Raw genomic sequence first — 15,771 nt, forward strand, 5'->3', positions numbered from 1 at the left:
TAAAAATAAAAAAGAAAGAGCTTTTGCTAATTAAAGCTCCTCATGTGGAAGAGTCACCATTCCTACAAATTAATGACATATCAGTGACAACAAACAGAACACACGCAGAAAAGCAAAACAGGTGAGGAAATGTTATTTTCAAAATTTCAGACTGCTTCTGGAAATTACCAAGTCATCCTGACGCAGAACTCGGGCTCCGATCCACCAGAGGTCGCTGCAGGACCGCGAGCGAGGGATCCGCGCCCGGCGATGTCGCTCTAGGCCGCAGGCCTCGTCTCTGCTGCAGTTCCGCCGCCGCTGAGCGGGTGGAGGAGGTTCCCGGTTCTGGTGGCTTCTGTTTCTCTTGGATCCACGCCATCTCCCAACGTCCGCGGACATCCGCACCTTCCCGCACTGGCTGCTGTGTTTCCTCCTCTGTCCTGCGCCATCTCTCACGGCGCCCCGGGTGCGTTACTGAGGGGAGCGCTGGGCACGTGGTCTGCTCCGCTCCCTCCCCCCACCCTAAGGGGAAACTGAGGCCCGAGGGGGCGGGGAGGGCCACATGTCGACTTCTCGGCCCTCGTGTCTTCGACAAAGAGGCCTCGGGTCACCGCGCCACCGGCCGGCGCCGTCTCGGAGCCTCACCCGCCCCGTAGGGAGACTTGTGCCCGCTGATGTCGAGAGACCGGTCCGGTGACGCGTGGGCCCGAGGTCCCGCAGGGGGTCGTGCAGAGCCCGTGTGAACCTGGCCGGAGAGGCGCCAGAGCCCCTGATTCACTGCCCATCACCTCCGACTCCAGCGTTTCAGGCCCCAAAGCCGCTCGTCGGTTACCGGCCAAATACTCTGGTGAGCGTTAGCCCATTTCCCCCTAATAAGCTTTAAGGGAAAGTGTTGAAACCTCCATTTTCCAAACGGGTGTTTGAGCTTTAAAGTGAGGGCGCCCCAGTCCCTTGGGCAAGTGCTGCTCCTGAGGGCCTTGAACTGGGGGGCCGTGGCCTTCCTGCCCCGCCGCAGACGGGGTGGTCCCTGGGCTCAGGGGGGTTCTGGGAACTGTCTTGCAAAGCCTTGTGCAGGAGAGTGGGGCTGGGTTTGGGGGCCAGAAAGGCCTGAGTTCAGATGCTGACGCAGCCCCTCGTTAGCCGTGGAACCTCGGGTGAGTTACTTCATTCTCCTGAGCTTTCCTTTCCTTCCAGGGGGGAAAGAGCAAGCAGTCCGGGAGGGCAGAGGCCTGGTCTGTGTCTTTGAACCCCCAGTGCCTGGCAAGTGGTTAGTAGGTACTTAGTTGGTATTTTGTGGGTGGAGGAGTACTTGAGGCATTTTTATGAGAAGTTGGTCTTCCTGTGGCCTCTGTTGATGAGGGGAGATGGAGTCTTTCCATGAAGTGAGGATAGTGTTGGGGTCCCGGGCTTGGCTGGGCAGCTTTCCCCTGCCTGGGCGGAGCGCCGGCTGCTGACGTGGGCTCCTCTGCCTGGCTCTTCTTCTGCCCTTTGTTGCCCCTGCATTCGGAAGTGATCGTGGGCTGGCCGTGCCCTGGTCACTGGTAGTGCCGGCAGAGGAGTTGCTGAAAGCGTTTCCCCGTGTTTGGAGGGTTCACTCCTGTCCCTTCCCAACTCTGGAGCTGTCCCACTCGGCCGTCCTCCCGCCGCGTTTCTATTATTTTACTATTTTAATAATTACTGCACACCGCACGGCTTGCCGGATCTTAGTTCCCTGACCAGGAATTGAATCAAGGCCGTGGCAGTGAAAGCGCACGGAGTCCTAACCACTGGACCTCCAGGGAATTCCCCCCAGCACCTCTTTAGATGTTTCCTGGCACCTGGTGTCTGTTGAGTGCCCTCTGCCTGGCTTGGTGCTGGTTTCTCTGAGGCTTTAAAAAAGGAGAATGGGAGTGGGTCTTGCCACAGCTGTGGTCTTCTGACCCTGGTCTCCAGTCTCAGCAGCCCTGTGTTCTTTTCTGCCTCTGGATTTGAAGTGGTTACAGGCTGCCTGTGTCCTGGTCACTGGTAATATGGGCCGAGGAAAAGTTGCAAGATTTTCCCCATGTTCAGGGGACCCATACTTGTCCCTTCCATACAGGACAGCCTTCAGTGACTAGCAGTGACCAAGCATGAGGCAGTCTGAGGATGGAGGGAGTCAGGCTATAGTGCGTTCATTGCCTAAGACCCGAATCCCCCCAACACACATACCGTGTTTTCCTATCGATGAGCATAATGGTTTCCTGCCAGTTGGGCAGATCACGTGATGGCTTCTTGTCCCCTGCGGGAGTGTCACATGGCTGCTGTTGCATGAGACGTGTCGTCAGGGAGAGCCGGGACTGAGTCCCAGGTAAGTGGTGTCCCGCCCGTTCTCTAGTACTTGAGTTGTGTGCAGGCTGTGAGGCCAGAGATGTTGGGTGCTGAGGTGTGGAGAGTGAGGGTGCAGTGGAGGCTTGGGCCCCATTCTGCTCCTGAGAGCCTGGATGGAGGCTGCTGTGATGTTGAGAGGACAGAGATTCACATCCAGTGACCAGCCAAGTGCTCTTCTGTGAGCCTGAGCGAGAATTCTGTCAGGTGTTCAATCCTGGTGCCGCTTACACACATTCCTTCAGGACCTAAGAGTTCTCAGTATTTCTGCCATTAGTCTTCTCTTCAGCTCTTGGCAGGGACTGGTGAATAATCGGGTGGTTCTGTCATCTTAGGCTGGAAGTCTGGTCAGTGACCTGTCTGCTGGTCTGTTCCTAGGCCAGGCCGTTTCCCAGGATGCTGGCAGTGGCCTCCCTTCTCCGCTGCCTCACTGCCCTTTTCTGCCCCTGCATTCGGAAGTGATCGTGGGCTGCCCGTGCCCTGGTCATTGATAGTGCAGGGAGAGGAGTTGCTGAAAGCCTTTCCCCGTGTTTGGAGGGTTCACTCCTGTCCCTTGCAAACTCTGGAGCTTTCGTACATGTCTTTCTTCCCACTGATTTGTGCTGCTTCCTGGTCCCTGGCGCTGTGTGCTCACTGCGTGCCCCTTTTCCCAAACAGGGCCCTGCCTTAGCAGTTCACAGGCTGGCAGTGGAGGGCTCCCCTCTGGCCGTTTTCTCTGATTCCCCATCGCACCCCTTCCTCATCCCGCATCTTCAGCCCCGCCCCTCAGCGCTGATCGCACCTAGAAAGTGTTGATTTGCTGATCGTGCCCCTTGTGCTGTAATCTTGAGGGCAGCGCCTCCTTGTTTTGCGTTGCGTCTGGTGCCTGATGCACAGAGCCTGGACCAAAAAAAAAACCCAAAGAGGTGGAGAGGACCCATCTGTTGTGAGGTGACAGGGCTCCTCCCATTGCAGAGTGTCAGGGAACCAAGGCCTCCAGCAAGCCAGCCTGCCGGGTCAGCCTCCTTTTCTCCACTGGAATTGTTTCTGTAATGAAAGGTAGACTTACTGTAATCTAGGTAGACTTACTGGTCATGAGCAGGGCCCGTGGTCCGCTGTGGGTGATTTTCTAGTGACCGACCTAGACAAAGCCCAGTATAGTTGAGGATGCATATGTAAGTCGCCCTTATACTACGTAGCAGGCGCGGGGCCCTCCCCCCACCTGTTACCCCTCCCGGTCCATTCTAGTCATTGCCAGGCAGCCACAGCCTGCAGACCAGTTAGCAGCAAATTGATCACAGTTGGCACATAGGGTAACGTAGGTATTATTCCTGTCAGAGATGACCTGCAGACCCCCTCGTAGGGTTAAATCGTCCTTGTTCCTGAGACCGTAGTGTGGCCATTCAGGTACTGCAGTAACAGCCTGCCTTTGTGGGTGCTAGAGACTGCCAGCTGCTGTGCCAAGTGTTCTGTGTGTCCCCCAGGGCCTGCTGTGAGTGCCCGTTCACCGGTTTTCCTTTGCAGCTGGGTCTGTGTGCACAGAGGCTCCACAGGAGGCGTCATCTTCGTGTCAGCCAGGCGCTAGGCCCTGGGGCCCCAGGTAAGGCTTTTGGACCTTCCTCTGGAATGTTGTGTTTTTTGTAAAGTCACGTGTGTGTTTTCTGGGACTTGGGTGATCGTGTAAGGGGAAGTGCGGTGACAGTAGCATCCTGCTGTGGGGCAGTCCCCCACATGCCTAGGGGAGGGCCCTAGAAACCTGCTTGAGTGAAGGGCTCCCCGGGGCATCTCCCTTCCGAGCCCTGGGGTGTCAGTGCAAGTACCGTTGTGATGGAGACCGGTCCCACCTCACAACCTATCTAGCGCTGTGACCCCATCTCAGACTCCACATCTTCATCTGAAGAGCAAAGCTGGGATAGCAGCAAAAGTTCTAAAAAATTTTTCATGGTGTTGCCATGACCACATGATCCTGATCTTTTCAGCCCGAAAGCATTTGCAGTTTTTTATGCTGGAAGTGTCTTGACTCCCCCTGGCAGAGGGGTTTTGTGGGGCCTTGGCAGGACACGACAGAAACTGCTGGGACCCGGCTGGGCTGGGCTGCTCTCCCTGACCCAGGCCCCTGGCTCCAGCCTCCCGTCCTTCCTGGCTCTTTCTGCCCTTTTCTGTTCCTGCATCGAAAGTGATCATGGGCTGCCCGTGCCCTGGTCACCGATAGTGCAGGGACAGGAGTCGCTGAAAGACCTTTCCCCGTGTTTGGAGGGCCCAGTTGTCCCTTCCAAACCCTGGAGCTTTCACACACTAGCTTTTTGGTCCTGCCATTTCCTTCAGAGCACGGGCCTTTGCCGGCTCACATGTGATATGGTGACCGGGCTGGGCCCCGGACTTGTGGAGGTTCACTTTGTCTTTGAAGTAAAGGAGCCTCCGGACAGAAACCAGTCCATACATTTGTATTTGGACCTCACACTGGAATAGTTCAGATAATGCTGAAGGGCACATGGGAGAACTGTAAATCGTGGGTTCTGCTCTATGAACTTAACAGGAATGGAGGACAACCCATAATACATTATTCAAGGCAGCCCATGACCGACATGCTTGTTTGTGTGTTGACTTTGCTCCTTTACTCTTTTGGTTTTTTTCCCTTTACTGTTTCTTTTTTTTTCTTGTTTTTGCGGTACGCGGGCCTCTCACTGTTGTGGCCTCTTCCCGTTGCGGAGCACAGGCTCCAGATGCGCAGGCCCAGCGGCCATGGCTCACGGGCCCAGCCGCTCCGCGGCATGTGGGATCTTCCCGGACCGGGGCATGAACCTGCGTCCCCTGCATCGGCAGGCAGACTCTCAACCACTGCGCCACCAGGGGAGCCCCCCTTTACTGTTTCTTGAGCACAATGTGTATTGCTTCTCCAGGAGCAGCCAGTAGTGTCGAAAGAAAAATAAAGGTGGGCCAGATGTAGGAGCAAAGAGGGGTTCTACCAATTCTGAATCATTCAGAAAGCTTCCATTTGTCATGGTCTGCCAGAAGCCCGAGGAGTTCTCTTGTCAGTCACTGATGAGAGAAGAGTGCCTTGACACACCAACCTCTTTGTCGCCCCTGCTTTTAATCTGTGCTTTGGTGGGTTCTCTTTCAAAAAGGGTGACCCCAGGTGTTCACTAGAGAAGAAATTCCAGGCCTGTGGATCTGTGAGTCTGTGTCTGTAGACTCAAGGCTTGCTTTCTGGTTCATGTTAGGATGTGGTGTGGCAGGAGGACTCTCCCGCCGTGTAGTCAGCCGTCAGCAGCGGGCTGCCCTTCTGCCTTTCTGCGCTGCAGATGTGTTGGGTGGAGGCCGCAACCCTCCCCCGGCGCCTTCACTTATTAGACTCTGCAGGGGCAACGTGGTGCTCCCAAGAGGCATGTCTGGCTCCCAGACAACAGGTGAGGTCAGGTCCCACTCACCCCCCACTTTTGGCCTGAGGGCTCCTTTTCTTCCATCTACATTCGAGTTTCTCCTGTTTGATCCTGTTTTGCCAGATGTTTTTGTTCGCATCTCATGATGATGTGAAGGTAGTGAGACTAATATTTGTGAACCACCTGGTCCTCAGTAGCCGTCTAACAAATCTGAGACTTCCCTTGTCTTTCAAACCTGCCCTCTGCCCCTTTGCATCAGAGGCTTGTCCTGTCCCACAGCCTAGTCCCTGGTCCTGGGGCTCCTCAGCCAGCCTGGAGCATTTAATGGCTGGTGGTGACCATTTTGAAAAGACTTTATCTACCCCCCGTCCCCCCCCCCATCCCAGACCTGGCACTTTAAACCTCTGGGTGCAAAGTCCCACACGTTGAGTTGGGGGTCATTTGTGTAGTGTCCTCAAGCGTTAATGATATTTTCTCATTATTCCTTCAAATGGGCCTGGCAGTCTTGATTTTCACCCATCTGGGCACCTAATGAGTCTTTCTGGAAGTTTCTCTTTCATTTGCCTTTCTTGGGTGGGCATATTAAGTGGGTCTTTGCAGAATAGGATGACAGCTACTGGGGCCTTGGGATGGACTGGGCAGAGAAGTAATGACAGTGGTGGGAGAACTGCTGAGGACGATGGTCCATCCTTTGATCAAGATGCAGTGGGAACTCGGTGTCAAAGTCTCTGACAGTGAGATCAGACTGAGCTCTGGTGTATCTGGCCAGTTGCCTTTATTGGGAGCTGTTTGAAAGAAAATTGTTTATTCTAAAAACCGAACCTTTGAGGTGTTTTCCTTTATTATCCCATCTATTGTGGTGATATCTAAGGTCAGTTTTTTTTGTTTGTTTGTTTTTAATATTTATTTATTTGGCTGTGCTGGGTCTTAGTTGGCGGCATGTGGGATCTAGTTCCCTGACCAGGGATCGAACCCGGGCCCTCTGCATTGGGGAGCGTGGAGTCTTAGCCTCTGGACCACCAGGGAAGTCCTATTCTGGTGATAGCTAGTAGGGCCTGGTCTATTGGGACCCTCTCAGTGATGTTACTTGGGGAGAAGATGGCGCTGCAGATTAAATGCTTGTATGGTTCTTCTCCCTCCTAGGTCAGCGTTCGATCTGGTGATCGTTGAGGAAGTCCCAGGGCCATGAGTCAGTGACTTTGGGGTGACTTGGGATCTGGCATTGCTGGTATTTCTCCCCAAGGTGAGTTAATGCCACGGGCTGGGAATCCACCGCCAGAGGGTTGGCTGGTTTGAGTTTATGCAAATGGGAACTCCCAACCGTTGGTCTCGTCTGTCCTTTCTTGTAGATTCCTTTTGTTCGTGGACGCCAGCGGGGCAGAGAGTGGAGAGTGCAGTCCACACATGAAGAGCTCCCCGCCGCCTGCTCAGAGTGTCATGGGAGAACTGTTCACTCAGCACGAGAAATCAGAGCAAAGCGCTGGGACTGGGGATTGGGGCCCCCTTCAGCTGGCTCTGAGTCCCGACAGCAGTGCCCTTGGGCCATGGACAGGCAAGGCCGGTCCCCGTCCCTCTGCCATGCCTGCGTGACTTCAGTGACCAAGAGTTTTTCTCTTGAGTTGGCAGCTGCTCATCATCCCTTTTCTCTCCACCCGTCCGTTCAATAAACCGTACGCACCCACCCCACCTGCGTTTTAAGTCAGTAACAAGCCGCATGCCAGCGAGGCTGGGCAGGGAGAGAGTGGGTCACAGGCCAAATCCTGTTTCCACTCTGAGCCTTTCCGTCCTGCTCCTGAGGCTTGGCACGCGGGCTGTTGTTTGAGGTGTTCTGTTAGGACGGGGGTGAACAGACGCTGGTGGTTGGCTCAGGTTAGGACCTGTGAGAGTTGAGGGCGTCAAGGAACAGTCAGGCCAGGGCTTGGGAAGGGTGATGGGGACCGGAGTGAGACAGGTGCTGATGTCATTGGGGAAGCTGTGGGTGCCTGGCTCATGAGTACGTACCTGCTTGTGTGACCAACTGGCCTAGTTTGCCTGGAATTGAGGGCTTTCTCAGACATGGGACTTTTATTGCCAAAACCTGGAAAGTCCTGGGCAAACTGGAACGAGTTGGTCAACTTATCTGGGTGTAAAATACATGGTGTAAACTTGAGAGGACAGGTCACTGAGTAAAGGTGAGAATGGTGAACGTGGAGCTGCCATTGGTGGACTCCGTCTTTTGGAGGTGATTGGGGTAAAATCAACAGTTGCACTGAGGACATGTATGTGAACTTTTTAATCTCCATTTTATAGATGGAGGCGTCTACGTGAGGAAGTATGTCCCAAAGGCTGTGATGAAAGGCTCTATTTAATTGTCCAGTTTCTGCATTTGGAATTGAAACCACCTTGGCTAAGCTGAGGCAGGATTCAGGCTGTCAGGCCTGCCTGGTGGCTTTGACACCCTGAAGGTCTGGGGCAGGCATTCTTCATGGCTGAGACGTTCTGCCCTGCTAGCCATTCTTCGTGGCTGAAATGTTCTGCCCTGCTGGCCAGTTCCTGGTAGAGGCATCCAGAAGCGGGCAGTCCTTTTTCTGTCTCACTCCAAGGACTGTCCTCTGACTTCTGTTTGCCACCTTTGTGCAGCTGGTTGTAGCTGCCTGGAAAGACGCCAAGAGGAGGAGTCTGGTCCCACTGGAGATAGCTGTGACTGAGCGTGATGCTTGCTGCCGTGCAGGAACAGCAGCAGCGGGACACAGGCCAGTCCTGAACAAGCGTTCCTGGGGACACCGGGCACTGGTCATCGTGCTAGCCCTGTTCTACCGCAGTGTGCGAAGCAGGAGACATCCCAGGTCTGTAGGGCCTGAGGAGATCTGAGGAGAGCATTCATCCAGGGTGACCCAGGAAGCAGGCTTAAGGTCAATAAGGCACAAACCTCGGCTGGGAAACTAGGCCTCACTGGAGCAGCTGGTGGGAGATTAACCAGACATCATACTAGACATAGGGGTACAATGGTGAATAAGACAGTTTGTGCCCTAAAAGGGGTCACCAATAAATATATAGATAATGTCTCCACACACCAAACGTTACAGGACATGCACTGCTGGGCACTGTAGGTGTTGGGGATGCAGCTTTAAACAAAACGGGGTGCCTCCTGGAGCTTGCTTAGAACTGCTGTCCATTATGGCAAGCCACCAGACACTTGTGGCTCTTTTAATAAAGCTTAAAATTCAGGTCTTCAGTTTTATCAGCCACATTTCAAGTGCTCAGTAGCCACAAGTAGCTGCGGGGTTGGACAGTGCAGATACATAGAATATTCCCGTCACTGCAGGAAGTTCAGACAGCGCCAGTCTAGAAAATAAGGAGTTGAGTTCCATGAAAGGAGTTGCTGGGACACCTTTACAGAAAGGCTGTCATTTGAGGAGTCCAAAGAGGGCTGCTGTGCCTGGCGCTGCATTCCTGTGATTATGGGGGGGAGGGGTTGGGTAAATCGGGGGCATCAGCCCGGAGGGGGTGTGAGAGCACTGGCTTCCGAGTCACAGACCTGGGGTCTAACCCAGCAGGGTGACATAATGTGGGTTTCCATCACCTGACCTCCGTTTCCCCTTGTGAAATGAGAACCACACCTCCACAGGAATATGGTGAGGTAAGGATTAAACAGACTTGTATGTGGAAGCCTGTGTAGGGTGTGGCTTCAGAAAGTGTTCAATAACTGATGGCTATTATTATTTATTGAAGTTTTCTCTTCAATTTTTTTTTTGTCTTTTTTCGGCCTTGAGGCTTTCAGGGTATAGCCTGTAACGCTGAAGTTTCCAGGAAAACAAAAATAGTTCCCCTCCTTTTACAACTTAAGATATGTATAATGCAATGGTTAATAAATATCTAGAAACATATACCCCCAAATTAGAGGATATATGCTTTTCTCAAGCACCTACATTTACAAATACTTTTTATGTTCCAGGTTACAAAACAAGTCACAAATACCAAAGAATCAGTTATACAGATTACATTTGTATCATACTACAGTATAAGGGTAATAACAACAAAAATGGGTTTGGAAAAATCCATATATTTGGAAAATTTAAAACGTTTAAAAATAACTCATCAAAGATGAAACCAGAGGGGAATTAGAAACTACTTAGAACTGAATGATAATGAAAATTTCTACATACCAGTACTTGTGAGATGTAGCTAAAGTAATTCTGAAGAAGTTTATGCCTCACGTGCTTATATTAGAAGAAAGGCTGAAGAACTTTTGTTAATAAGTAATAAAAAATAGAAGTAATGAGGATAAAAATTAGAGCAGAAACTAAAGCAGAGGGCAAAAATACAACAACGATCAACATGGCTAAGAGTTGGTTCTTTGAAAAGTCATGAAACTGATGAAGAAAAATAATTTCAGGAAGGGAGAAGGACATAGGACAGAACTGGGATTTTAAAAAATACAGATTACTTTTCGCCTATAAAAATTTAAACTTTGGGAATTCCCTGGCGGTCCAGTGGTGAGGACTCTGTGCTCTCACTGCCGGGGCCAGGGTTCAATCCCTGGTTGGGGAACTAAGATCCCGCAAGCTGCATGGCGCGGCCAAAAAAAAAATTTTAACTTTGACAAAAATGAGCACATTTCTAGAAAACATCCAAAAAAGTTGCCTCAAGGAGAAAAAACTTCAATAGTCTGATAAAGACCACAAGGGAACAATAAAGTCAGATTTATTCGCCTGTTGCAGCATAAACTTTTTTGGTCACTGTTAAAGCTGTGACTTTCTCACAAGAGGAATTTTTGATCCTTTCTTGAATAGGCATAATGACCAAAACATATGTCCCATTGTTAAGGGACAATTGAATGCAGTCCATTTGGAGGAGGTTGAAGGGACACTGAGGCTCTGTCTTCAGACTGTCCGCAGTTTTGTCAGAATTTGGCTGTGGACAGGACATGCATGAGAAACATCATTGGTCAGGCCTTTAAAATCTTCCCGCCAATGTCGGCTTTTGCTTACAAGAACTTTCTGATCAAGTCTATTATTCTGCATAAACCCAGTCAAGCTGGGTGTCTGTCACCTATAATCCAAAGCATCATCGATTCTTTTTCTAAGCTTGTCAGGTATGATGCTTATTAGGGTATCCTATGATGGGCCCGGCCCTGGCGTGAGGCCCAGCAGGTGTTGTACTTCTTCAGGAAGACTTGCCCGCTTGTGGTGCTGGCCTAGCTAACCCAGGAGTCCAGAAGGCAAGGGGACCAGCTGATCCGTTTAAATAAGTGTGTGTCAGCTGTCACTCCCAGCTTCCAGACAACGATCCGTTCTCAGAGGCTCAGCCTTGTTTGTCAATCTACCTACGTGTCTGCTGACATTAAAAATAAAACAGCAGGCATGCCTCCTGCCAGTGGGAGAAGAGTGTGTGTGTGTTGGAGGGGACATGCTTCTACCCTGAAAATCCAGGAAAGTAGGCAGGGTTGCCCGATGACCTTGGTCGGGAAAACCCATGAGAAACTGGGGAACCTATTGCTGCCAAAAGATGCAGAAACAGAAGGAGGGGCCAAGGAGACTGGAAAGTTTTTATAATAAGCTTTTTTCAAATAGCCCATGATTAGAGCAGAAGATTGGATACAGTAATCTGCAGGAAAAATCGTAACTTTCTTTGCTAACTAACCAAGCATTCCAGGATAATATTTGGCATTGGTTCATTATCTTTCACCATCCTTGCCAAAAATCTCACGTCTTTACTCTTAGGTACCTCGGGTTTTCCTGGCCAAGGTCATCAGACGTCCCTGGCTAATTCCCTAGGCCTTCCAAGATAAAAACAGAACACCTCTATGATTTCACCAGAAGAATGACATTGGTTGATGGTTTAAGATAGATTTTTTTTTTAATTAAAAAGTGTCATCCTACTCCTAGTATATTATGGAATTTTTAATAATTAAGAATGGATGATGAGTATAATTTATCGATCTAGCTTAGTGTGAGCCAAGAATTGCCCTGAGCAGTTAGTTTATATACCTTATTTCAATGTATTTTCTTTATGTCATGACACCAAATGACACGTACAACTAAATTGTTCTATATGTTTAATGTTGAGCAGGGTGCTTTGGGCGGCATGGTGATTGGCCGTTTCTCATGCTATTTTTTTTTTTTTTTTTTTTTTCCGGTACGCGGGCCTCTCACTGCTGTGGCCTCTCCCGTTGCGGAGCACAGGCTCCGGACGCGCAGGCCCAGCGGCCATGGCTCACGGGCCCAGCCGCTCCGCGGCACGCGGGATCCTCCCGGAACGGGGCACGAACCCGCGTCCCCTGCATCGGCAGGCGGACTCTCAACCACTGCGCCACCAGGGAAGCCCTCATGCTATTTTAAAACTGAGGAATCTGGGGTTTGGAGAGGTTTAGTAAATTTTGCTAAGAGAGCAGAGAGGTGATGGAGCCACAATTTGAAAGCAGGTCACACTTGCCCCAAGTCTATGCTCTTTAGTACTCTTGTAACCAGGTATGATGTGTTAGTCACAAAGATTTATTTTTCAAGCGAGTTCAAAGATTACTTGGGCTTCACTAAATATGAACATTTTTAAGTGTATAGTTCTGTGGCATTAAGTACATTCACATCATTGTGCAACCATCACTGCCATCCTTCTCCAGAACTTTTTCATCTTCCCAAACTGAAACTCTGTACCCATCAAGCACCTCCTTCCCATTTTCCCCTCCTCCCAGCCCCTGGTAACCACTGTTCTACTTTCTGTCTTATGCATGTAACTACTCTAGGTACCTCATATGAGTGGAATCATGCAATATTTTAACTTTTGTTACTGGTTTCATTCACCTATCATACTGCCTTCAAGGTTCATCCTTTTATAGCATATGTCAGTTGTATTCACTGAATAATATTCCATTGTTTGTGTATATCACATCACATGTTTATACATTCATCTGTTGATGGACATTTGTGTGGTTTCCACCTTTTGGCTACTGTGAATAATGCTGCTATGAACATCAGTGTACAAATAGCCATTTATGTTCCTACTTTCAATTCTTTCGGAGAACGGGGTCTAGGCGCGCGGGCTTCAGTAGTTGTGGTGCATGGGCTTCAGTAGCTGTGGCTCGCGGGCTCTAGAGCACAGGCTCAGTAATTGTGGCACAGGGGTTTTGTTGCTCCGCGGCATGTGGGATCTTCCCAGACCAGGGCCCAAACCCGTATCCCTTGCATTGGCAGACGGATTCTTAACCTCTGTGCCACCAGGGAAGTCCCCACCATCTCTTTTTGAGAATAAAATGTTATTGGGACACAGTCACACTAATGAATTTACCCATTGCCTATGGCTGCTTTCACACTACAACAGCAGAATCGAATAGTTGTGAAGATATGGTCCATGATGCTGAAAATATTATCTGTCCTTTATAGAAAATGTTTGCCAACATGCACTTTAGATGATTCCTGAATGCATATTTTAAGTTTTGATAGAGAATTATTTTAGTCTATTTGAGGAAAAAATATAACCAGGATGTCAAAACTGTGGTTTCATGAATGTTATTGTTTGGGAGGAAACTGAGTTTAAAGAGCGTGCTAATGTAAAGCGGGCTTAATGAAATAGTACATAGTGGTACAGATGGTCTTTGGCTTAGGCAAAATTGTGAAGGTGGGGAGGGAGGGCCTGATACTTGAGGCCCACTGGACCGTGCAGGTGCTGGGCGATAGCGGTAGATGCTGAGCATGACCGGAGAGCTTCAGGCCAACCCCTCTGTCGGGAATGGTGGCTGCTGCTCTTTTCAGTTAACAGTGATAGTAAATAATGGACTGTTATGCCTGGTGCTTTCCATTTCTCAAAGGACTTTCACGTCTATTATCTCAAATGGATATCATTATTTCCACTTACCAAATTCATCCATTAATTCCTTACCAAGGATTTATTGAGCATCTATCATGTGCTGGGTGGTATTTTAGATGCTGGGGATAAAGCCATGAACAGAACAGGCAGAGCTGCTACCCTATGGACCTTAAATTTTAGTAGGGTGGGCAAGGAAGCAAAATCCATGATGCCCTCTGGCTTGGGCAATAAGAAAATTTATCATCTGTCATGACAAGAGGTGCAGTGTTAAGTTGGGCTGCAGGCACAGCGTGCTTTTGGTTTTGCTCTCCTTCCCCGTGATTCTCTTGAACCTGCTCATCGCCATGTGTTACCATCCTCTGGTGGGTATCAAGTTTGCTTTGGTGTATCCTGACATGACAGCACCCACAGGAAAAACAGAAACACTGTTTCTTCCTTGTGTCTCTTTCTTAGAAATGAAAAACTTCCCCAGAAGCCCCGCTGCAGACGCTGCAGACTTCCCCATGTGTCTCATTGCCATTGTATTATTTAAATTTAAATTGGACTGCATATTACAAACAATGGTTCAAAGAAGTGTTAAATACAAAATGGAGACTGGACTTGAGAATTCCCTGAGCAGACAAAACCATTTAAGCACACAAGCAAAACGAAATCCAGCTTATTTCACGAACACAAGTGAAAGTTAAGTTAGGTTATTTCTTAAAAATGCCTCTGACAACATCATAAAAGAAACTTAAGTCATCTTCCTGAAAATGGTATGAGATATTGGGTTGACCAAAAAGTTCGTTTGGGTTTTTTTGTAAGAGGATACAAAAACCCGAACGAACTTTTTGACCAGCACAATAATTGCTTTTTAAAAATGCAATGCAGTATTATTAACTAGAGTTACCATGCTGTACATTATATCCCCATGACTTATCTATTTTATAACTAGAAGTTTGTACCTTTCGACTCTCTTCACCCATTTTGCCCACTCCCTGCCCGCCACTTCTGGCAATCACCGATCTGTTCTCTGTATCTATGAGCTTGTTCTTTCTTTCTTTAGATTCCACAGATAAGTGAGATCATACAGTATTTGTCTTTCTCTGTCTGACTTATTTCACTTATCATAATGCCCTCAAGGTCCATCCATGTTGTCACAACTGGCAAGATGTCCTTCTTTTTTATAGCTGAATATATATACCACATTTCCTTTATCCATTCGCCCTTTGGTGGACACTTAGGTTGTTTCTATCTTATAAATAATATTGCAGTGAACATGGTGCATATATCTTTTCAATTTAGTAGTTTTGTTTTCTTTGGATAAATACCCAAAAGTGAAATTGCTGAATCATATGGTAGTTCTATTTTTAAATTTTTGAGGAAACTCCATGCTGTTTTCCATAGTGGCTGCTACCAATTTATATTCCCACCAACAGGGCATGCACAAAGGTTTCCTTTTCTCCATGTCGAGCCGAAACTTGTTATTTCTTGTCTTTTTGATAATAGCTATTATTAAATATTATTTGATAACAATTCCAACAGGTGTGAGGTGATATCTCATTGTGGTTTTCATTTGCATTTCCCTGATGATTAGTGATGTTGAGTATCTTTTCCTGTGCCTGTTGGCCATCTGTATGTCTTCTTTTGGAAAACATCAATTTAGATCCTTTGCCTATTTAAAAATCAGATTTTTTTTTCCATTGAATTTATGAGTTCTTTATCTATTTTGATTATTAACCTCTTATCAGATACATGATTTGCAAATATTTTCTCCCATTCAGTAGGTTGCGTTTTCATTTAGTTGACAGTTTCCTTCACTGTGCAGAAGCTTTTTAGTTTGATGTAGTCCCACTTGCTTATTTTCGCTTTTGTTACCTCTGCTTTTCATGTCAAATCCAAAAAATCAGTGCCAAGACCGATGTCAAGGTTACCATCTATGTTTTCTTCTAGAAGTTTTCTGGTTTCAGGTTTTACATTCAAGTTTTTAATCCATTTTGAGTTAATTTTTGTGTATGGAGTAAGAGTGGGGTCCAGTTTGATTCTTTTGCATATATATTTCCAGTTTTCCCAACACCATTTATTAAAGAGACTGTTCTTTACTCATTGTGTATTCTTGGCTTCTATGTTATAAAGTAATTGACCTTATACACGTGGGTTTACTTCTGGGCTCTCTATTCTGTTACATTCATTTATGTTTCTGATTTTATACCAATACCACACTGTTTTGATAACTACAGCTTTGTAATATAGTTTGAAATCAGGATGTGTGATGCCTCTGGCTGTGGTCTTATTTCTCAAGATTGCTTTGGCTATTTGGGGTTTTTTA

At 48.3% G+C, this 15,771-nt stretch overlaps 1 long non-coding RNA gene and 3 other non-coding genes across 8 annotated transcripts; all 4 read left to right on the forward strand.

The window, feature by feature from the left end:
• Positions 1-303: 303 nt before the first annotated feature.
• On the forward strand, positions 304-7,389 carry LOC114894821. Of its 5 annotated transcripts, XR_003793328.1 has the most exons (6): positions 304-826; positions 2,206-2,305; positions 3,826-3,901; positions 5,523-5,708; positions 6,825-6,924; positions 7,031-7,385. It is a non-coding gene; the product is annotated as an uncharacterized LOC114894821 (long non-coding RNA). The 5 variants fall into 5 exon arrangements; XR_003793326.1 differs by having other exon boundaries at positions 2,206-3,901; positions 7,031-7,389; XR_003793325.1 differs by having other exon boundaries at positions 304-2,305.
• On the forward strand, positions 1,475-1,608 carry LOC114895132. The gene has a single exon (XR_003793438.1). It is a non-coding gene; the product is annotated as a small nucleolar RNA SNORA71 (small nucleolar RNA).
• On the forward strand, positions 2,767-2,900 carry LOC114895128. Its single transcript, XR_003793433.1, has one exon. It is a non-coding gene; the product is annotated as a small nucleolar RNA SNORA71 (small nucleolar RNA).
• Positions 4,465-4,596, forward strand: LOC114895130. The gene has a single exon (XR_003793436.1). It is a non-coding gene; the product is annotated as a small nucleolar RNA SNORA71 (small nucleolar RNA).
• Positions 7,390-15,771: the final 8,382 nt, after the last annotated feature.

Source organism: Monodon monoceros, unplaced genomic scaffold, assembly GCF_005190385.1.
Source record: "Monodon monoceros isolate NGI ecotype Baffin Bay Population unplaced genomic scaffold, NGI_Narwhal_1 Super_Scaffold_13, whole genome shotgun sequence".
NCBI classification, from domain to species: domain Eukaryota; kingdom Metazoa; phylum Chordata; class Mammalia; order Artiodactyla; family Monodontidae; genus Monodon; species Monodon monoceros.